Source organism: Chiloscyllium punctatum, chromosome 7 (assembly GCF_047496795.1).
Source record: "Chiloscyllium punctatum isolate Juve2018m chromosome 7, sChiPun1.3, whole genome shotgun sequence".
NCBI classification, from domain to species: domain Eukaryota; kingdom Metazoa; phylum Chordata; class Chondrichthyes; order Orectolobiformes; family Hemiscylliidae; genus Chiloscyllium; species Chiloscyllium punctatum.
In genome coordinates this window covers 98,489,001-98,513,896 of record NC_092745.1, presented here as the reverse complement: position 1 = coordinate 98,513,896, position 24,896 = coordinate 98,489,001, and positions in this window count along the sequence as shown.

Sequence of the window (24,896 nt, the reverse complement as noted above, 5' to 3'; positions counted from 1 at the left end):
CACAAGTTTGAAGCTGCAATAGAATCTTGAAACAGAGTTCTCACAAGGTCCCTTTTATACATGGTTCTTACATATATTAAAATTCCATTACTATGGTGTTACATTTTTTAATCTCCTAGTACACAAGGCTTGGAGGGCTTTTGTCCTGAGACAGGAGACTGGGTAAATCATGTGCTAAATGCTGTCTGCTACTTCTGATGGGGCATCTGTCCGGTCTGCTTGCATAATTCGGAGGTGTTAGTCCTTTTGTCTTTTAAGTTAATAAATATTAGTTAAAGTGCTAGGCCTATATGCTCTAAAAAAGTTTAAAAAATGTACTCATTCTTAATAAAAGAATAAAGGATATTAAACGGATTATTACAGCTGGGTTGTGATATTTATTTACTATTTTCTGGAATGGGTTTCATTCATTCATGGAAACGCTGTTTTGTCAGTTAGTTTCTTAAAGGGATAATGGCCCAGTTAAAAGGTATTTAACAGCTACTCAATCTATTCAGGTCCAGGAGATGGTTGGTAAGGGCTGATTAATATTATAATGTTTCATGGAGGCATGATGGGGATGGTATTGTTCTGCATGTTACACTTATTTAGAGGCAAACGCTGCTTGTAGCAGGGGCTGATAAAATGTGGAAAAGCAGAAATAGGTTTGAAAGGGTTATTTTTAAATTTGGATAGTAAAATATACTACAGAACCGCGGTTTTATGAATGAATGAGTGAATGAAACCGTGTTACTGTAAGTAACAGTTTAGTAGAGGGTTATGAATGAATGAACGGGAACACATATTAATGAATATAGCGAGCTGGGGAGTGAGTTATTAAAGATAACAATCTATAACACAATATCTCATAACACAATATCTCACAGGGGTGATACTAAACAAGTATTTTGCATCAGTGTTTACTGTGGAGAAGGATATGGAAGATAGAGAAGGTAGAGAAATAAATAACAACATCTTGAAAATGTCCATATTACAGAGGAGAAAGTGCTGGATGTCTGAAAACACATAAAGGTGGATAGATCCTGGGACCTGATTAGGTGTACCCTAGAATTCTGTGGGCAGCTGGGGGAATGATTGCTGGGTCCCTTGTTGTGATATTTGTATCGTTGTTGTGCTGGAAGGCTGGAGGTTGGCTAAAGTGGTGCCACTATTTTAAAAAGGTGACAAGGAAAAGCCAAGGAAATATAAACCGATGAGCCTGACGTCGGTGGGCAAGTTGGGGGGAGTCCTGAGGGACAAGATTTACATGTATTTGGAAAGGCAAGGACTGATCAGGGATCTGGATTAGTGGTGCTAGAAGAGCACAGCAGTTCAGGCAGCATCCGAGGAATACGTCAACTTGACTTTGTGCTTGAGAAATCATGTCCCATAAGCCTGATGGAGTTTTTTTGAAGAAATAATGAAGAGGATTGATGAAAGTGGAATAGTGGGCGTGATCTATATGACTTCAGTAAGATGTTCGATAAGATTCCCCATGGGAGACTGGTTAGCAAGGTTAGATCACATGGAATAGAGTGAGAGCTCGCTACTTGGATACAGAACTGGCTAGAAGGTAGAAGACAGAGGGTGGTGGTGGAAGGTTGCTTTACAGACTAGAGGATTATGACCAGTGGAATGCCACAATTTTTGGTGCTGGGTCCACTGCTTTTTGTCATTTATATAAACAATTTGGATGTGAGCATAGGAGGTACTGTTAGTAAATTTGAAGATGACACCAAAATTGGAGGTGTATTGGATAGTGACGAAGGGTACCTCAGAGTACAATGGGATCTTGGTCAGATGGGCCAATAGGGTGAGGAGTGGCAGGTGGAGTTTAATTTAGATAAATGTGAGGTGCTGCATTTTGGAAAGGCAAATCAGGGCAGGACATATGCACTTAATGGTAAGGTCCTAGAGCGTGTTGCTGAACAAAGATAACTTGGAGTGCAGGTCCATAGTTCCTTGAAATTGGAGCCACAGGTAGGTAGGATAATTAAGAAGGCGTATGGTATACTTGCCTTTAATGGTCAGTGCATTGAGTATAGGAGTTGGGAGGTCATATTGTGGCTCTACAGGGCATTGGTTAAGTCATTTTTGGAATACTTTGTGCAATTCTGGTTACACTGCTATTAGGAAGGATATTACGAAACTTGAAAGAGTACAGAAAAGATTTATGAAGATGTTGGCAGCGTTAGAAGGTTTGAGCTTTCGGGAGAGGCTGGATAGACTGGGGGTATTTTCCCTGGAGCATCAGAGGCTGAGAGACGATCTTATAGCCGTTTATGAAATCATAAGGGGCAATAATATGGTAGATAGACAAGGTGTTTTCACTGGGATCAGGGAGTCCAAAATCAGATGGCACAAGTTTAGGGAGAGAGAAAAGATTTAAAAGGGAACTTTTTCACGCAGATAGTGTGAGTGTATGAAATAAGCTGCCAGCGAAAATGGTGGAGGCTTGTACAATTGCAACATTTAAAAGGCATCTGGATGGGTATATCAATAGGAAAGGTTTAGAGGGATATAAGCCAAATACAGGCAAATGGGACTAGATTTATATAAGATGTCTGGTTGGCATGGACAATTTGAATTGAAAAGTCTGTTTCCATTGCTGTATATCTCTATGACTCTAAGTCAATTTGATCACACACGATGAAGAAAATTTTAGCAGCATCTGTGGAGAGAGAAATAGAGTTCAGAAGAGTCATACCAGACTGAAAACATTAACTCTGTTACTCTCCCCATAATGCTGCCAGATTTGTTGAATTTCTCCAGCAATTTCTGTTTTTATTTCAAATTTCCAGCATCAACTGTATTTTTACTTTATTATTTGTATGAAGGAAGTTTTACTTTTTTGGGGATAATTGCTTTGTTTACCTCAATGATGTCAGTCCATGAGTTAAGACTGTGGCCTAGAAATTAATTACTGCATTGGCAGAGTCTGCTTTTAATGAAAAAAAAATAAATAGAAGCAGAATAGACCATTTGACCCCTCAAGCTTGCCCTGCCATTCAGCAGTGGCTGATCTGTTAACATCATTTTCCTGTCTGCCCAACTCTTGACACCTTGCCAGTCCAAAATCTGTCTAATTCAGCCTTGAATGAACCAGCCTGCACTGCTCTCCAGGGAAAAAAAATTCCAAAGGTGAATGACTCTTTAATAGAATAAAATTGTCTTCATCTTGGTCTTAGATGAAAGATGCTTTATTTTGAAATTGTGTTCCTAGTTTTAGATTCCACACCCTCTCAGCATCTACCCTGTCAAGCCAGTTCAGAATCTTCCATGTCACGCTACCTTTTAATGCCACTGTTAAAATATAATATTATGTTTCCATTTATTAATGATAATTTCTAACCTTCTTTTGTTTTGCACAGATAACCTTTTGAGATTTTCCTGCAACTGGATTCCAAAGATAATTGAATCTGAAAACCCATTTATATGGGTGTGTAAAGTATTGATAACATTAAGACTTTGGGAGTTTGATGTTAGAAATACTAGTGCTGACAAGTGAGTTATTTTTATTCTTTCAGTTCCCTGAGTCAGCATTAATTACTCTGTTTACATGAAACTTGCTCTCTCTCCACACTCATCCAACAGGGGAGAGATGATTTACTCCTATAGCCATATATTAGTGACCTTAGAACATAGAACATAGAAAAATACAGCGCAGTACAGGCCCTTTGGCCCTCGATGTTGCGCCGACCGAAGCCTACCTAACCTACACTAGCCCAATAACCTCCATATGCTTATCCAATGCCCGCTTGAATGACCATAAAGAGGGAAAGTCCACCACTGATACTGGCAGGGCATTCCATGAACTCACAACCCGCTGAGTAAAGAATCTACCCCTAACATCTGTCCTATACCAACCTCCCCTTAATTTAAAGCTGTGTCCCCTAGTAACAGCTGACTCCATACGCGGAAAAAGGTTCTCACTGTCAACCCTATCTAAACCCCTAATCATCTTGTACACCTCTATCAAATCTCCCCTAAACCTTCTTTTCTCCAATGAGAACAGCCCCAAGTGCCTCAGCCTTTCCTCATACGATCTTCTTACCATACCAGGCAACATCCTGGTAAACCTCCTCTGCACCCATTCCAGTGCCTCCACATCCTTCCTATAGTATGGCGACCAAAACTGTACACAATACTCCAGATAAAGCCGCACCAGAGTCTTATACAACTGCAACATGACCTTAGGACTCCGGAACTCAATTCCTCTACCAATAAAGCCCAGTACGCCATATGCCTTCTTCACAGCACTATTTACCTGGGTGGCAAATATCTTCTTAAATCATAAAACCGTTCAAAAAGGAAGGCTTCACGTTTTCATTAGAAAGATACAGCAGTGAAAATGTTTTGGAAGTACTTATAGTGTCCTTAACAGATGATGAACTAGAGTTGATGAAAGGTCATCGACCTGAAACATTGGTCAGAATATCATGCGCCCTCCCCAAGAGCAATGGGTTGACAGGCCAGAATGGGAATGAGAGGGATTGGTTGGATGGTGATCTTGTGGTAATGTTATGATCCCAGCTGATGTTATTACTGCACCAGTCAAATCCTAGAGTGAAATTTGGCTTGATAAGTCATACCACTTAATTTAACAATGAAGTCTTTCACTGGAAGGTGAACACCCAAGGCTGTAATTTTAGTTTTAACAATAAAACAGAAGTTTAATATACAGAAGTATTAAAAGAAAATGAAATAAAACTAACCAAGTTGTCTAAATATAGCAGCAAACACACAACAAAACAAGTTCCCATCAACCATGAATTTTTCAATTAACCAAATCCAGAGATATTGTCCTTCCCTGTCCAATATGTGGATTTGACTTAACACCTGTGAGCTTTAAAGTTTTCTCACTGGAATACTCACATAATTGAGAACTTAGGCTTTCTCACTGTTTTAATAATCTACAAAGTTTCAACCATATACTTTCTAATCAGGAATTTTCACAAACTACCTCTTTCACTGAGGTAACTTATTCCCTTTATATTCTGAACAATCTCCTTTTCCTAGGAGAGACTGTATTTCTTTTGACTGTAGGCAGGTATCCATCAAATTAAATCCAAAAGCTTTTGAGCAATTTTTTAAAAAAGTGTTCATCCTAGATTCTGCTATAGCTAATGGCTCAATGCTTAAGACTTCAGTAGACTTACAGTTACCTGCTCTCTGAGACAAACTGGTATCACATCATAAGTTTATATACAAATAAACATGCACCTCTCATCACAATAAGATCAAATGGCAAGTGGGTGACTTTATATCCATCACCCACCCAACCTTATTGGGAATTTTACCAGTAACAAGGGCAGGTGTAAAGTAATCTTCTTACCCACGTTCTACTTGAGATGCTTAAGTGACCAATTAATGCCTAAATAAGTGTTTCCTTCTGCTTCTGTCAGTATCTGGTAAGCATGCAGGTACAGCATGCAGGTACAGCAGGTAGTGAAGAAGGCTAATAGCATGCTGGCCTTGAGAACAAGAGGGATTGAGTATAGAAGCAAAGAGGTTCTTCTGCAGCTGTACAGGGCCCTGGTGAGACCACACCTGGAGTACTGTGTGCAGTTCTGGTCTCCAAATTTGAGGAAAGACATTCTGGCTATTGAGGGAGTGCGGCATAGGTTCACGAGGTCAATTCCTAGAATGGCGAGATTATCTTACACTGAAAGACTGGAGCAACTGGGCTTATATACCCTTGAGTTTAGAAGACTGAGAGGGGATATGATTGAGACATATAAGATTATTGAAGGATTGGACACTCTGGAGGCAGGAAACATGTTTCCGCTGATGGGTGAATGCTGAACCAGAGGACACAGCTTAAAAATACGGGGTAGACCATTTAGGACAGAGATGAGGAGAAACTTCTTCACCCAGAGAGTGGTGGCTGTGTGGAATGCTCTGCCCCAGAGGGCAGTGGAGGCCCAGTCTCTGAATTCATTTAAGAAAGAGTTGGATAGAGCTCTCAAGGATTGTGGAATCAAGGTTATGGAGATAAGGCAGGAACAGGATACTGATTAGGGATGATCAGCCATGATCATATTGAATGGTGGTGCAGGCTCGAAGGGTAGAATGGACTACTCCTGCACCTATTGTCTATTGTCTATTATCTTACCAATGCCAGAAGTTCCCAAGATACATGATAAGACTGGCAGGTAAATTTTATGGAGAGAGAATACTGAGGAATGCCTCCTTTTCAGGTAACATTGCCCAGTGCAGCACCCCACGACAACCAGGATCCATGTCTCCACTTAATGCCCCACCCCATGTATCTGATTATAGGAGCTCAAATGCTTTACTTGTGCCTGCCTCATGGCTTATTAGTGCAATTCACTCAAGTTTCTAAGAAATTAAGATTCTAGAACAATGACTGTGGAAGGATGTTCTGGCTCTGGAGGGAGTGCAACAAAGGTTTACCAGACTGATTCCTGGAATGGCAGGAGATTAGATTAGATTCCCTACAGTGTGGAAACAGGCCCTTTCGTCCAACAAGTCCACACCAACCCTCCGAAGAGTAACCCACCCAGACCCATTTCCCTCTGACTAATGCACCTAACACTATGGGCAGACTCTGGATTAGTGGTGCTGGAAGAGCACAGCAGTTCAGGCAGCATCCAAGGACCTGGTCAGGTCCACGCCCCCCCCCCCCCCCTACAACCCACCCTCCCATCCTGGCACTTTCTCCTGCCACCGCAGGAACTGTAAAACCTGCTGGGATGGATTGAGGATTGGCTATCTAACAGAAGGCAGAGAGTTGGGATAAAAGGTTCTTTTTCAGAATGGCAGCCGGTGACGAGCGGTGTCCCGCAGGGTTCGGTGCTGGGGCCACAGCTGTTTGCATTATATATTAATGATTTGGATGAGGGAACCGGGGGCATTCTAGCGAAGTTTGCCGATGATACGAAGTTAGGTGGACAGGCAGGTAGTACTGAGGAAGTGGGGAGGCTACAGAAGGATCTAGACAGGTTGGGAGAGTGGTCCAGGAAATGGCTGATGGAATTTAACGTGAGCAAGTGCGAGGTCTTGCACTTTGGCAAAAAGAATAAAAGCATGGACTACTTTCTAAATGGTGAGAAACTTAATAAAGCCAAAGTACAAAGGGATCTGGGAGTGCTAGTCAAGGATTCTCTAAAGGTAAACATGCAGGTTGAGTCTGTGATTAAGAAAGCGAATGCAATGTTGTCTCTTATCACAAGAGGGTTGGAATATAAAAGCAGAGATGTACTACTAAGACTTTATAAAGCTCTGGTTAGGCCCCATTTGGAGTACTGTGTCCAGTTTTGGTCCCCACACCTCAGGAAGGACATACTGGCACTGGAACGTGTCCAGCGGAGATTCACACGGATGATCCCTGGAATGACAGGTCTAGCATATGAGGAACGGCTGAGGATTCTGGGATTGTATTCGTTGGAGTTTAGAAGATTAAGGGGAGATCTAATAGAGACGTACAAAATAATACATGGCTTTGAAAAGGTGGATGCTAGAAAATTGTTTCTGTTAGGCGAGGAGACTAGGACCCGTGGACACAGCCTTAAAATTAGAGGGGGTCATTTCAGAACGGAAATGTGGAGACATTTCTTCAGCCAGAGAGTGGTGGGCCTGTGGAATTCATTGCCACGGAGTGCAGTGGAAGCCGGGACGCTAAATGTCTTCAAGGCCGAGATTGATAGGTTCTTGTTGTCTAGAGGAATTAAGGGCTACGGGGAGAACGCTGGCAAGTGGAGCTGAAATGCGCATCAGCCATGATTGAATGGCGGAGTGGACCCGATGGGCCGAATGGCCTTACTTCCACTCCTATGTCTTATGGTCTTATGGTCAGGTCCACGTCCCCCCAACAACACACCCTCCCATCCTGGCACCTTCCTCTGCCACTGCAGGAACTGTAAAACCTGTGCCCACACCTCCTCCCTCACCTCTATCCAAGGCCCTAAAGGAGCCTTCCACATCCATCAAAGTTTTACTTGCACATCCACTAACATCATTTATTGTATCCGTTGCTCCCGATGTGGTCTCCTCTACATTGGGGAGACTGGGTGCCTCCTAGCAGAGAGCTTTAGGGAACATCTCCAGGACACCCGCACCAATCAACCACACCACCCCATGGCCCAACATTTCAACTTCCCCTCCCACTCTGCCGAGGACATGGAGGTCCTGGGTCTCCTTCACCGCTGCTCCCTCACCACCAGACGACTGGAGGAAGAACGCCTCATCTTCCGCCGCGGAACACTTCAACCCCAGGGCATCAATGTGGACTTCAACAGTTTCCTCATTTCCCCTTCCCCCACCTCACCCTAGTTTCAAACTTCCAGCTCGGCACTGTCCCCATGACTTGTCCGGGCTTGTCCTACCTGCCTATCTCCTTTTCCAACTATCCACTCCACCCTCTCCTCCCTGACTTATCACCTTCATCCCCTCCCCCACTCACCTATTGTACCCTGTGCTACTTTCTCCCCACCCCCACCCTCCTCTAGCTTATCTCTCCATGCTTCAGGCTCACTGCCTTTATTCCTGATGAAGGGCTTTTGCCCGAAACATCGAGTTCGAAGCTCCTTGGATGCTGCCTGAACTGCTGTGCTCTTCCAGCACCACTAATCCAGAGTCTGGTTTCCAGCATCTTCAGTCATTGTTTTTACCTCGTTGAAGGGCTAAATGACCTATTCCTGCTTTTCTTTTCCACAGTTCCATATTTCTACATGTGATATTGGTTGCATATGAAGTCTTGCATTCTTATAAATGGTAGGCTCTCAGTTTACTGGCTCATCTGTAAGACTCCATTATCATTCCTCATAATGGAGTGGTCTATCAATATTGTATTAAAGTGTTCTGTCAATGGCTTCCAATAACTGACCCAGAAGTTAGACTGGTCCCACCAAGCCCTTATCCCTGATCTTAAGGAAGTGATTGTTAGAGAAAGGCCACCCTAGTCATACAGAAATTGTGTTTGGAGTTGGTACTTTCATGGTAGAAATGGTAGTGTCTCTATCTCTGGGCCATGAGGCCTAGGTCCAAATCCCACCTGCTTCAGAGGCGTGTAAATAACATCTCTGAACAAGTTGATTAGCAAAATAGTTTTTAAAACATTGTGTTTGGGACCTGGGCTGAAGGAAGAGGTGACCAGCAATCAGATTTATATGTAAAAAGTTCCAGTCTGAGGACCACATGAGCCTGATCCACGATTCTGTGTTAATTTATATGCCATTTTTAGAAATAGTTAACAGCTTTCCCTGATGTTTCCTAATCCCTCTACTTTTGTAACATCTGAAAATCTCATGCTTGAGCTCCCTACACCCAAGGTTAAGTCATCTGCAAATACCGTGAATAAAAATGGACCAATGACTGCCTCCTAAGGTACATTGCTCCAAGTCCTGTTTTTTTGGTTTTTTTGCATTCCAAGTCTTCTTCAGTCTGAGCTACAGTTATAGAGTCATAAAGATGTGCAGCATGGAAACAGACCCTTCGGTCCAACTCGTCCATGCCGACCAGATATCCCAACCTAATCAAGTCCCACCTGCCAGCACTTGGCCCATATCCCTCCAAACCCTTCCTATTCATATACTCATCCAAATGCCTCTTAAATGTTGCAATTGTACCTGCCTCCACCATATCCTTTGGCAGCTCATTCCATACACGTACCACCCTTTGCATGAAAACGTTGCCCCTTAGGTCTCTTTTATATCTTTCCCCTCTCACCCTAAACCTATGCCCTCTAGTTCTGGACTCCCCGACCTTAGGGAAAATACTTTGTCTATTTATCCTATCCATGCCCCTCATAATTTTGTAAACCTCTATAAGGTAGTTGTGAATTTCACTGTTTGTTAATTTTCCCAGGTGCAATAACTGTGCAGGTTTTCTCTCTCTCTCTCTCTCTCTCTCTCTCTCCTCCACTGTCCTCACCATATGCTTCCTTTGTCTGCTCTTCTCTCTTTTAAAACTGCTGTGGTTTTGACTTTTTTTTCCCAAAGTTCCAAACCAATGCAACAGCATATAAAACAGTAATTGCTGCTCCTGGAATTCGAGGAAATCACCTCCACCACGTAAAATACTTCAAAAAAAGGAGCAGCTCTTACAGCCAGAAATTTTTCCCGTCCTCCATCTTGGATTACCCAGAATCCTTTTGTTGTCTGCCATTAACCCTATTCTCCTGCCTGTTAATCAACTTTTTATTCGTACTGTGACATTTCTGCTCATGCTATACTCTTGCATTTTATCTAGCAATAGTCATGCATCTTCTAAAACTCATGTACACAACTAACTGCATTTTCTTTTATCTGTGCAATTAATTACTTCTTCAAAGAATTCTAATAAATTGGTCAAGTAAATTTGGCTTTCTTTGATGTTCTGGCAAGGGCAAGTAAGGTTAGATCAATGGCAGAATCATTATCTGGATTATCTCTGGTAATTGAACGTTTACCAAACTCCTCAACTTTCACCTTATTTGTTCTCCCATCTGAAGAGTCACTGGGACCCTTATCAATTGTGCTTGATAGAAGCTCACAAATGAATATCATACTGTTATCTATGAGGTACGTGCACATCTCCTTCTTAATGCTATATTACACATACCTCCTTTGTACTGTGGATTAGATCCTGTGAATCCCTTAATGTTAATTCACTTCACAGATGAAGGAAACTTCAGTACTACGGTAACTCCTATTAATCTCTTTCAGTGCATATTTTATGTTTTAATATCTATATAAATACTCCAGTTAATCCTTGGATTTAACTGTCGAAGATTGTAGCATTAGCCAGGTGGTGTGCTTTAAAGACAAAAGTTACTTTGCATTATCTTTCTTGCCGCAACTATGTGATCTCATACTGTTGTGAATTTTTGTGTGGAAATATTATTTCATAAATGTTCACATTTCACTAAAAGTGTAAGACAGTCTTAATACAGGAGTAGGTCAATATATTCTTAATGGTTTTGCATGACCAGTTTTGTCTCTTATCCCTAAAGCAATATCTAAACCATAAAGCTGAACATTCAGATAATTCTAAAGGATTGAAGAAAAGGAAAGCACTTACCTGATCAACTTGAACAGTTGCATTCTGAAGCTCTCCTATAATATGAGTGTTAAAAGCTCCTTTAGTTGTAAAATAGCACCAGTAAGTGAATGGTTTTACACTCCAGGGATTAAGATGAAACAGATTTATAGAACCACTTTATGACGACATATTCTTAAAAAAAAGGCCACACACAAAAAAAGAAACAGTGGATGCACAGTGGAAGGTTTAAGGCTGCAGAAAACATCCATTTTTCTCAGCCCTGCTTTTTCAAATCACTATTCTCACAATTCCATTTTGAATTTTCCAGATTGGATATATAAGCACACATTTTCCTTTTCCCCAATTGTCCTCGTGTTAGATTTGTGATGCACTCATTTATGCTCCGTTTATCCAGGCCCAGAATTCTAGGAATTTCTTTGTTCAGATGCTATCATGGTCCAGTGAGAACTTTCAGTACAAACCTGACCACCCCCCTCAAATCCATCCCCAACTTTAGGTTCACGAATTCAAAGGTAGCTGTAAACTTAATTTATTTTCCTTGCAGCTTAATACCTGGTCTTGGCTGCCAAGGTCTAATGTTTGCAAATGGAAATGGGAAACCCAAAGGTCCCAATTCAGCCTGATGCCCTCAGGTATTAATGTTGAGGTAGAGTGGGGAAGGGAGTATTGCGTAAAGTACAATTTGTTCCTTATCTAGTCCCTGCTCCACCGGCAATCCAGGCCTTCAGTTCCATTTTCCTGACCTGCCAACTTAATGCCAACTAAACATTCCCCAGGGAAAAAACTCAGGAAAGTCTACCCCCTCCAGTTGATGTTGGTTAAAGTGAAAATATATCCCTGCCATTACACTGATTTGCAATCTATTTACTTTGGAATGAATAAGAAGCACGCAAAGGGAAATAAATAGGACAAAATCATTTCCAGCAAATTCTCAGCATACAGACTGTTAAGTATAAAGTGTCCCTGCTAAAGAATTCAATTTTCCTATCTTAGATTATACAATAAGAATTTAAAATGTCTCATATGCCATATAGGGAGTAATTTTCTTTGTTGTCTAAGTTTAGCGTAAAAGTACAAAATAGGAAGCACACTTTTATTTTTAGCATCTTGGAGGTTATCAGAAGTATGATCTAATTAAATCTGCCAACTCTAAATGTTATCACTGCCAAATTTGATGCACTGGATGAAATTTTGCTATTAATTCTAGTGGATGTATTAACCCATTTATAATGAATAAACAATTTAGCAGCTGTACTCAAATAGGAAACAAAATGCTGTCTATGTTGAATGCTATTTGCAGGTATTACCAATGGTACATTTTTAGGCTACAGTTCCCATAAGTTATAATGGAAGCATATCCAGTGCTTACAACTATTGAAGTAGCTATATATCATTAGATTTAAAATATATTAGGTATCAAGGTGGACAAGTTAGTTCTTCCAAACATGGTTGAGTTAAATGCTTGGGATGTGTAAGATATTGAAGTACTACATATTGTTTTACGTAAAGCAATTACTTAACTCAATGGGTTATAAGTAAGGTCAAAATTAAGTTGGACCTTTGGCATTTCTTCTTTTCCCATGGAATAGTGAACTGATGGAGCAAGTTACTATTTCATGCATTGCTTGCTAATTCACCGAGTATCTTCAAGAAAGAATTGAATCTGTTGTGGCAACAAAATGTAGTACATGATGTAGGTGATGTTAGTGTTAATATGATCTCTTGGACTAGTTTTGAGCAACATTGTGATCTGGAAAGGTATTTTCCATTTGTTACTTTCCTTGGATTTCATCTGGTTTTATGCAGCTTGCAGGATGCTTCCGGATGGATAGAGAGTTTAGTTTTATTCATTCATATGGGCATCACTTCAAGGACAGCATTTACTACCCATTACTAATCACCAATGAGAAGCTGGTGGTGAGCCAACTTTTTGGATTACTGCATGATCACCACACTTTTTGGAAGGGGAGATTTTATGATTTTAAACCAGTGATGAGGGAATAGTGATATATTTCCAAGTCAGTATGATGTGTGGCTTTGAGGGAAACTTAAAGGTGGTGGTATTTCTATGCATTTACTGCCTGGGTCCTTCTCTGTGGTATTTTGTGTTTGTGATGCAGTTAGAGTCATAAGAGCTAAGCACAGAAAAAGGCCCTTTGGTCCATCAGACTGTGGTGATCTAAAACAACTGTTAAGAGTGTATTAGTGAAAAGCACAGCAGGTCAGGCAGCATCTGAGGAGCAGGAAAATCAGTGTTTTGGGTTGGCGTTTTGCTCCTTGGATGCTGTCTGACCTGCTGTGCTCTTTCAGCAACACACTCTTAATTCTGATCTCCAGCATCTGCGACCTCACTGTCTCCTGATCTAAAACAACTACCTAACTATCCTAATTGCACTTCCAGCACTTTGCCTATAGCCTTGTAAGCTTTGGAACCACAAGTGTATATCTAAATACTTCTTAAATGTTATGAGGGTTTCTGCATCTACCACCCTGACAGGCAGTGAGTTCCACATTCCTACCACCTCTGAGTGAAAAAAATTACCTCCCATCATTTTTGATGCTTTTTTTTCAAGAATACCAGCATCTGCAGTATTTTGCCTTTAGATGATAATCAGCAGGAGGTTGATTTGCATATATTGTGTGTAATATGCAATCAAATGTTGATTCTTGAGGCAATTGCCACCTGACTGTACACCACTCTCTTGTCACGTCTGGTTGGTCTGTCCTTCTGGTGACATCAGACATAATGTGTGTGCCAAAGTCACATTTGTGAATCATTTGTGAATCAAGGTCAGACTGTTGCCTGACAAGTCTATGGGACAACTTTCCCAATTTTGATGCAAGCCGCCAGGTATTTGCAAGGATGACTTTACAGGGATCATAGGGCTGGGTATGCCATTGTGGTTTCTGGTTAGCCTGCCTTAATGGACAATGCCATCCCGTTAGGTGGAGCTTTGAAGTGTGATGTCGCCTGATAATTAATTCATCTGTTTTTGAGTTGAAACTAGAGATTCTCTTTCCAGAATTGAGATTTCATTTGACATTTCAACAAATTATCTTATTTTCTATATTTCACTTAAGAAGTACATTAAGTGTGTGACTTTGGACAGCATGGTGTCTCAGTGGTTAACACTGCTGCCTCACAGTGCCAGGGACTTGGGTTCAATTCCAGCCTTGGGTAACTGTCTGTGTGGAGCTTGCACATTCTCTCCTAGTCTGTGCAGGTTTCCTCCAGGTGCTCCAGTTTCCTCCCACTGTCCAGCAATATGCAGGTTAGGTGGATGAGCCATAGGAATTGCAGGGCTACGGGGATAGGATAGGGAGCTGTTTCAGGGTGGGATGCTCTTCAGAGGAACAGTGCAAACTTGATGGTCTGAATGGCCTCTTTCTTTACTGTAGAGATTCTATCTCCTCAAAACCTACTGCCCCTTACGTTATCTCTATGCCATTGATCCCAACATCAATGAGACAGTTTACATTTCATCTACCCTATCAATACCCTTGTAATTTTATACATTTCAAATGTGTCATCTTTCAATCTCCTCTGCTTTAAGGAAAACAACTCTAATCTATCTTGTCTCTCTTCCTAATTGAAACTGTCCAGACCTGGCAGCATCCTTGTAAATCTCCTCTGCACCATCCCCAGTGCTGTGACAAATCTCCTACAATGTGGATTCTAGAAGTGCACACAAAGTGTGGCCGAACTGATGGTTTATAAAGACACGTATAACCTCCCTACTCTTGAACTCTTTGTCTCATTTAACAACTGTAAACATACCATATGTCTTCTTGACTACTTTATCCACCAGTTTATCAGTTAAAGGAGAATTGGTTGTTGCAAAGTATCTTGTATATGGTGTTGCCACTGTTCATCAATGACAGAGGGAGTGACTGTTGAAGGTGGGAAATGGAGTACCAATCAAATGAATGCTTTGTCTGACTGAAGAGTTCCAATGTAGACAGGCAGGAGGCTGGAAGAACAGAGCAAGCCAGGCAGCATCAGGAGGTGGAGATGTCAACATTTCAGGTGTAGCCCTTCTTCTGGATCCTGAAGAAGGGTTACACTTGCAATGTTGACTTCTCCATCTCCTGATGCTGCCATGCTTGCTATGTTCTACCAGCCTCCTGCCTATCTCCTTTGGATTCCAACATTTGCAGTTTTTTAAAATCTCTGGGTGAGGGAGTCCAGAACTAGAGGGCATAAGTTAAGGGTGAGAAGGGAAAGATATAGAAGAGACCTAAGGAGCAACTTTTTCACGCAGAGGGTGGTGCATGTATGGAATGAGCTACCAGAGGAAGTGGTGGAGGCTGGTACAATTGCAACATTTAATAGGCATCTGGATGGGTATATGAATAAGAAGGGTTTGGAGGGATATGGGCCAGGTGCTGGCAGGTGGCACTAGATTGGGTTGGGATATCTGGGCGAGTTGGACCGAAGAGTCTGTTTCCATGCTGTACATCTCTATAACTCTATGACTCTATGACTCTGAAGAGTTCCTGCAACAATGTTCTAGAATTGTGTTGTTTGGTCTCAAACAATCTCAATGGTCTTACTTGGTGGTGGGTATGAATCCAAGTAGTGCAGACTGTTACTATGATTCTTCTTGACTTGATTTCCATTCTGAATGGCCTCCTTCAACCTATTCATCTCCACCATACTTCAGTGTAATTGTACGATGAAAAATACTCATGGGATTAGAGGTTTGTTGGCGTTGCAATATGTCAATAATAATTGTTTTAACTTTTAATTTCAAATGTAACTGTATGTGCAGAGGTGTCCCACGATTCATGGAAGTCACTGGTAACTCAAACTGAGTGAACAGTTGGATTTAAAGGACTGAACAGGTGACAGGGAAAATATATCTTCGGTACTAAGATCTTGGGCCAGCTTTCCAGACTAAAGGAAATTATTATTAGAAAAAAAGTCTTATTCTGACAATGTTCTTTTACTGCTTTTAAAGGAAATTTCCACTACACTGTCTAATCATTGCTATTAGTTTGGAATTCAGTATGTGTGACCAAACGGTCTACTGTCAAACATCAGTACATGATCAAGTTATGCAGTTCTACCTTGCACCTCCGATATGAAATAAGATGAGAAGTAATAGCAATTCTTTGATCATGCGATCAAGACAGACTAGTCGAGCAGAAGGCAGGGGCAAGAACTGTCTTGAGGCTTAGACTTCAAAGTAACACTATTTATTATATATTAATACTAAGTACTGATATACATGGTAGTCGTACATATTCCGAGCTCTGAGTTGTAGTTACATTTGGTAAGGACTTATCTATATTCTTGTTCTGTTCATGTGCATGTTCTCATGTGAGTCTTTCAGACAGAGATTAGTCACATCCAGTTTCTGTTTAGTATAGAGTATCCTAACTCTGCCAACTTTGTGTTAGTTATGCACAGTGATGTTCAGCTCCATCACATTGTCACAAGTTTACTGCAGGGTCCTGAACCCCTTACACACCAGCAATAATGAGCAGGAGCAGCCAATGACCTTCTCCTAACCATCCTCAACATGTGATTCACAGGCTGTGGTCAGCTTCCTGGAGACCTTGCAGTAAAAATACCTGAAGAGGCTTGAGATATTGCATGAGTTGTCACTGACATAAGTAGTCTTGTGGAAGAAGACCTACTGACAAAGACCAAGTGAGCAGTAAATGGTTGTCAAATTCGCAATTGTCCTTGGTTCATAAAATCACAGAATGGTCTACACCTTGCTTTCTGCAAGAGCAATTTAGCTCTCCCTGTCCCCTACTCTTTTCCCATCTCCCTGCATACCCTCTCTTCTGGTCTTATGCAATTTCCTTTTGAAAACCATCATTGAATCTGCCTCCCCAGCCTTCACAGGCAGTACATTCCAGATCCTATCCATTTAAAAGGTTGTTCCCCATGTTACCTTTGAGGTTTATTTTTCTATCACCTTAAATTTGTTATCTCTGATTCGACAGCCACTCACTAACTCTCAGTCCTTCCTTCTGTAGTTGTTGAGAGTTGTGCATTGCAAACCATTAACTGCCAGATTTGAAGCAAAAAACTGGGGATAAACCTTTCAGAAATCTATAAGTAAAACATTAGAAATGAGTTGTGAAGCAAGGGAGCTGAAACTTAAAGCAATGTGATTTCCTCATCAATACATCAAAAACATTGGGAGAGATGTGGAAATAGACAACATGCTGGCATGATTCTAAAATTACCAGAAAATACATGTTGTTGTAAGAATATTAGGAAGGAAAAATTATTCATGCGCATATCACAGAATTGCACAACTGTTATGGGTCAGAGGAAGGTCTTTTGGCCCATTGGAGTCAGTACTGGGTCTGCCCCACAAGGAACTCAAGTCTCAAGTCTGTCCAGGGTTAATACTCCTGGCTTGTGTAGGCTCCATCTCCCCAGTTCCAGTGCCCCAGGAATTTGAAGCCCTCCCTCTTGGACCATACTTTCAGCTGTCCATCTATTCCTCCTATTTCTTTATTTTCTGCAGAGTGGTACGAGGGGTAATGTACAGATGAATTACATTTCTCTTGTGATGGTTGATTTTTTTCCCCAAACTTAACCCTGTCATGATTTGGAGATGCCGGTCTTGGACTGGGGTGTACAAAGTTAAAAGTCACTTTTAACCACCTTCACTAGGTGGTGGTGTTGAAGAAGCAGCGCTCCGAAAGCTAGTGCTTCCAATTAAACCTGTTGGACTACAACCTGGTGTGGTGTGATTTTTAACTTAATCCTGTCAAGCATCTTTTAAACTCATGGTCTCCTGGAGGGTGACAAAGACAGAGAAAAAGAAGAAAAAAACCCTTCTTTTTCTCACTGAATTCTCGTACTCACCAAACTAACAATGTTTCCGAGCTGTTCCATTGTACTACAAATAAACAAATAATTATATTTTTGGGTATGTCTTAATTTACAGTATCTAAAAATGGCTCTTTCAATATTTGCATTATATAATGAACAAGAGTTCTGAAGAAAGACTTGAAACATTAACTCTTTCTCTCTCAACAGATGCTATCAGATCTGCTGAGTTTCTCCAGCACTTTCTATTTTGATTTGCATTATATATATTGATTAAAAGTATTTTAGAATAATGACTAAAATTGACTCAGTCTTTAGAAGTCTGAGTGTACAATGTGCTTAGTTTATAAGCTAATGGCTAAGAATATAATTGTGCAGATCTCCATTATCATCGGAAATATTTTAATCTGTTAATTGTATTTTTGTGGTCTCATGAAGTTTAGACAGTGTAAATGCCTCACTCAATTCTAATTCGTAAATGACTCAATTATTGTGTTTTACCATTTTAGCAAAAAATGGATTGAATGTGATCCATCCTTCTCCAAGACGAAGTTCTGCAATTAGTTCCCTGTCTGTGGTGTGCATTTTTAACTTGTAGAATAAAACTCTTCAGTGTGGAATTAGTCCCATACATTGATGTAAATTCACCAGAATAAAAATTAAGCCAGTAAAAACTGGAAAGACCGACCCTGTCAGAAACCTTGCTTTCAGCTATTTTTTAATAATGGTCACAATAGAATCATAGAATCCCTACAGTGTGGAAGCAGGCCATTGGCCCATTCCTGATAAGGGCTGTTGCCTGAAACATCGATTTTCCTGCTCCTTAGATGCTGCCTGACCTGCTGTGCTTTTCCAGCACCATTCTAATCTTGTCATTGGCCCATCAAGTCAACACTGACTCTCTGAAGAGTGTCCCATCCAGAACCACCCCACTACCCTATCCTATCTTGTAACCCTGTATTTCCCATGGTGAATCCACCTAACCTGCACATCTTTGGGTTGTGGGTGGAAACCAGAGCACTCAGAGGAAACCCATACAGACACAGGGAGAATGCACAAACTCCTTGCAGACAGCTTCCCAAGGCTGGAATTGAACTGCAGTCCCTGTGCAGTGAGGCAGCTGTGCTGACAACTGAGCCACTGTGCCGCCCCATAAATATTTTGACAATATACGCTATAATTCTCCTGGTGGTGACTTCCTGACTTTTAATTACTAGTCAAGTCACCATAGTCTTACCAGACCACAGGGTTGGTCTGTCATTTTAGAGAGATGACTGGTGGTGATTTACCCTGAGGGCCACCATACCTCAGGCAAAGAGAGATGTTGAGAAGGAGAGTGCTTCATGGTAACCTCAGCCAGTGATGGGAATTGAACTCATGCTGTTTGCATCACTCTGCTTCGCGAACCAACTGTTCAGCTAAACGAACTACCCAGATCCCTTAGAAGAGCAGGAATCTTAGCAGCAGAAGGCCAGATGTATTGGAGAGTGGGCGGCATGGTGGCATAGTGGCTAGCACTGCTGCCTCACAGCGCCAAAGACCCGGTTTCAATTCCCGCCTCAGGCAACTGTCTGTGTGGAGTTTGCACATTCTCCCCGTGTCTGCATGGGTGTGCTCCAGTTTCCTCCCACAGTCCAAAAATGTACAGGTTAGGTGAATTGACCATGTTAAATTGCCTGTAGTGTTAGGTGAGCGGGTAAATGTAGGGGAATGGATCTGGGTGGGTTGCTCTTCGAAGGGTTGGTGTGGGCTGAAGGGCCTGTTTCCACACTGTAAGTAATCTAACCTAATTAATGCAGGATAGCAGCACAGGCCACTTCAATGGAAGCAGGACCTTCTAAACTCAAAAACTAAACTACCCCTCAAGAATCAAAACAGGTTTTACTAATGGGCTACTAGAAAATGAATAAAGGGAGTGAACTCACCTTTATCAGGTTTAGATTGTCTTTAGTGGAAATTTCATTATTGCAAAGTTCTACTTTGTGTTTTGGAAATAAGACTAATTCTGATTACATTACCATACTCTAGACTCATCTGGAATAAAAGTTGTTTGGAAAATTCTGCCTATTTACAACTGGAGGTCTGTCCACTCCAATCTTTGGACCGATATTTATTTAAGCAGCCACGTCTTCCAGAAGTGATCTGTGGGACACTCTTCTCCCTCTCATTTCAAACACCACAACGTTTCTGGAGACATTTCTCTTTGTGACAAAACTATTCAATCTGGGTGAACATTGAGCAGGGTATTAAGACACCAAATAGCATTCAGCTACCTTGGCACATACTCTAGATTCCTGAGGAATGGTTTGCATACCTTTGCCATGTATGAAAGACATCATTTGAAATCACCAACAGACAGGGCTTTCAATTTTTTTTATTCTTTTATGAGACGTGAGCATCACTAATAAGTGCACATATTTTTGTCCATTCTTTATTGCCGGGAGCCAAGAATGGCCTAAAATGCAATTAAAAGCTCACCACCAAGCTGTGGATCTGGAGTCCCACATAGGCCAGACTAGGTAAGAATGGAAGATTTTCTCACCTTTTCATTGGTAAACCAGTTGGGTTTTTATGACAATTGATGATAGTTGTCCGAGTCACCATTACTGAGTCAATATTTAAATTCCTGATTTTTATTCCTTGAAGTTAAATTTCACATTTTTTCTCATGATGGATTTGAAGGCTTGCCATCCAGAATGTTTGCCTCGGTCTTTTTCAAGTCAGCTCTCACACCTGCCAGAGGTTCCCAGCAGCAAAGCAGTGCTTTGGCTGAACAATTCCCACTAATTCAGTGCCCAGTCCAACATCCGCCTATTTTGTGTTTTTATTTCCCCATACCATGGGAGAATCATGCTTTCAGTTCCTTATAAATGCCTTTTCAAGCAGTTCATACTGATATATGAGCTATAGAAAAGCAACTTTGTTTCTTTCAAGTTGTTCAGCATTGCTTTGAACCTCCACTCACAGCAAATGCCATTTTATACAAAAATAATAATTTAGTTTAAGTGTACAAGAAATGGCTGGGTTTTGGAAACAGTAATGCTAGAATGACTGCAAGCTGTCTTTTCCTGAAATTCTTCACTGCAAATGCAAACATAGACCTATTGAGATCATATAAACTCAGCCACAATGAACATGCTGGTGCAGTTCATGTTGTTAGGATTTCTTTGAGGTGGTGCTAAAATGAAATCTATTGAGGAAAACAACTTTTTTTTAATGTTTGACACTACCCTTGTGAATTACACAGATACAAAGGCCAATAGATTTTTTTTTTTAAAAAAGCTGCAACCAAAAGTACCAGAGGAGCCACCAACAAGGAACAAAAGGTAAGTCGGCACAACGCTGACAGAGGCTTCTTGTTAGGTTTCTTTGATATTTAAGTTCACAGGGGCCTTATCCAGTTTTGTACTTTTAATATTATCCACCTTCTCATTGGTATCAACGTGCCAAATTTTACATGCCAGTAATAGCAAAAACAAATTGGTATTGTCTCTGTAGAGTATCGGGGGATTTGTGGATCTAAAGATGTATTCTTAAGCTGGATATGTGATATGATTAATGCTAATCTCAACAAACAGAAAATAAAAGAAAATGTTGCACCATCTAATGAAAGAGTTGAAACTTTCCCAATGTACTGAGTCAAGTCAGCACATGTGTGTACCTGGGAAATGTATACTATGCCAGCTCTCAGATCCTCTCCGAACACGTGACTTGGCAAGGTGGAGCTGTTCACATTTTTAGCCTTATGAATCATAAGCTTTAATTTGAATTATTTCAGATGGAGGAGCTGTGTTTTTAAAAACTGCATTAAATTCCTAAAATAGATCTGCAATTATATGCAATTATCTACAGGATAGCAAATCTTTTAAGGTTGAAAAGTACTTTGTTACCTTGCGACGTAGATGACTAAAGATTTGAAAACTACAATGCATGAAGATTAAACTGTAGCTTAATGCATTATTTTTCTTCAGTCACTTTGTCTACCAATGTAATTGAGGCATTAGCAATTCAAATTGAGTGGGTTAAGGTCTAGTTGGAAAGGTGGCAAATGGTTAAGAACAGAGTGAGTGTCCCTAGGTTAGTAGTCACATTTGTTACCTCAGCTTTAAAATGCATTGTTTGCAATAATAACATGGAGTCATTTTGGTAACACCACTGTCTGATTTTTAAATTAACATGCATCTTATTTAAATGTTTAAATATTGACTGAAGTGAAATCTTGCCTGAACAATCAAAAGGTTGGCAAGACATAAAAGCAGAAAATACTGACAACCCTCAACAGGTCTAGCAGCATCTTTGGAGAGAAGAGTAAAGTCAACAGCCTGAATTTTTCCATTTGCATTTGAAGTTTGGTGACAATTAAGATTCATGATACATAGTCCACCCCGCTAGCTCACAGTAATTCTTCTCACATATTCTGCTGTTCTTTACCTTACTAATTGTGTTTCCAATCTCGACCATGCCCTCCTAAGGCAATTGTGCAGAATGATAGATGGAAATCCTCACCACTTCCAAAACCTTCTTGTGTCCATGCTGCTTTGCCATTGTTAAAGCCCACCTGACTGCCACCTTTGATGCTGCAAGCCAGGAATTGCCCCTCACACTCTCTCCCGGTGTTAAAAAGCAAGGCATTCTCAGAGACTGACAGCTTGCAAATAAGTGCAAAGTAGGTGGGCACAAAGAAAGCAACCTAAGAGCCAAATGAATCATTCTGTATCAGTGTGTGAAATGCATGTGTCCCTGCTCATAAAGTGATCTAGCATGCAAGTTGTAGATGTCTTTCTGCTTCATAGTGAAGTGTTGAAGGACTGAAATCGTATATAATTTGGTCCAAGAGCAGGCATGATGATGTGGCATGGCTGGTGGTTTGCCTTTGGCGACTTGCTTGGATGAAAGTTCAAGGAGGTTGATGACCATGGAGCATGCAAGGACAATATAGTGAAGGTGCAGTTTGATGATTGCTAAAACAAACAATCCGAAAGCTGCTGGTTTGACTTGAATGTTGGAAATTTATGCCATTTTTGTTTCAGGGAAGAAGAGGAGAATAGCACCTGGTGTATTAATAAGGCAATTCAATGAATAATAAGATACAAATAAATGGAACTAAGATAGTTGTTGCTCAATAGCAAGAGTCTGATATGGAAAAATTGGAAGAAAAAAATATTCTTGTCATTGAGATTCTGATTTTTTCATTCTTGCCATATTTTTCCAACTTTCTTGCTATTGTCCATGCCACACCAAGAAGAAAATTCCAACTAAAGTTTCAGGTCAATACCTATCAGCAAGGAGCTGTTTTTGTGCCAGACCTTGCTTGGATGTTCTTGCAATTCTTTTTGATTGAAGACCAATGTGACAGTGCACTCTCCCTCTATCTACAAGACTTAAAAGGAGAACTAGCATTTATATAAAACTTTTCATGACCAGCAGATGTCTCAAAAGGCTTCATGTTCAGACACAGTACATTTTTTTTTTGAAAGTGTAGATATTGTTACAATGTATTTACAGCTGCCAAAATACTCTCAGCAAACTCCCACAAACACCTGATAATGATCAGATAATCTATTTCTTTGATGTTGATTGAGTGATAAATATTGGCCAGAAAATAAGGAAGGTTTCTTGGTCTTCTTAGTGCAAGAGAGCTGGATCATGTCCATTCACCTCAGCAATCCAATGAACTCTCATTTTAATGTCTTGTTCAAACAGCACCTCCAACACCTCAATACTCGAGGGTCAGCCTTGATTTTTGTGTTCAACCCTAGAATGGGATTTGAACGCAACTTTCTGATTTTAAAGGTGAGTATACTACCAATGTGACCACAGCTATCCCTTGGCATGCCAATATGCCTGTGTTGCATTCTATTAACTTTAGAATCATAAATCATAAAACTTTAGTATGTACCTGATAATAGAGTCATAGTCACAGAGTTCATAGAGGACTACAGACAGAAAAGGCTTTTTGGACCATTACATTTACGCTGGTCAAAAACAACCACCTAACCATTCTAATACCATTTACCAGCACTTGGTTAATTGCCTTGGTATCACAAATACACATCTAAATACTTTTTGAATGTTATGAGGGTTTCTAACACTACCACCTTTACAGACAGAGTTTCAGATTCCCATTGCCCTTTGGGTAAAAATTCTTTTTCTCCTATCCCCTTTAAATCTTTTATCCCACACCTTAAATCTATCATGCCTGATCAATGACCTGTCCACTAAAGGGAAAAGTTTCATCCTGTCTATATGCCTCATAATTTTATACATTTCATTCATGACCCCCTCAGTCTCATCTCTTCAAAGGAAGACAATCCCAGTCTGTCCAAACTCTCTTCTTAACTAAAATTCTCCAGCCCAGGAAACATCTTGATAAATTTCCTCTGCAATCTCTCTTTTGTTATCATAATCACACTGCCAAAATATATTATCTACACAAAAAGTGGAAAATATACAAGCCGGTTAATTCCTGCCACATTTAGTCTTTTCTCAGTCATCAGTTATGGAAGGAGTCTTTAACAATGCCATCAAGTAGCATTTGCGTTGCAATAACCTGTGAAGCTTAGTTCATGTTCCAGCAAGGCCACTCAGTTCCTTATATCATTCTAGCCTTTGTTCAAACATGCACAAGGGAGCTAAATTCAAAGGAGAGGTAAGACCAACTGCCCTTGACATCATGATTGTATTTGACTTGGTGTGGTATTGAAGAACTCTAACAAAATCTGAGTCAATGGGAACAAGAGGCATTGTCTCCAATGGTTAGAGTCATTTTAGCAAAAAGGAAACTGATTGTGATGGTTGGAGATTAACTCAACTCCAGGCCACCTCTCTAGCAATTCTACAAAGTAGTGTCCTAGGCCTAAGGTTTATCAATAACATTTCTTCCATCCTAAGGTCAGACGTGGGGATGCTCATTGTACAGTTACCAATGTTCAGCACCATTCACAACTCCTCAGGTACTGCGATAGTCCAATAACCAGGATTTGGCTGAAAAATGGTGGGTATCATTTACACCCCACAAGTGTCAGGCAATTTACCATTTCCAACAAGGGAAAACCTAACCAGCACTCCTTGTCATTCAATGGCGTTATCATCACCAGACCGTGCACTATCAACT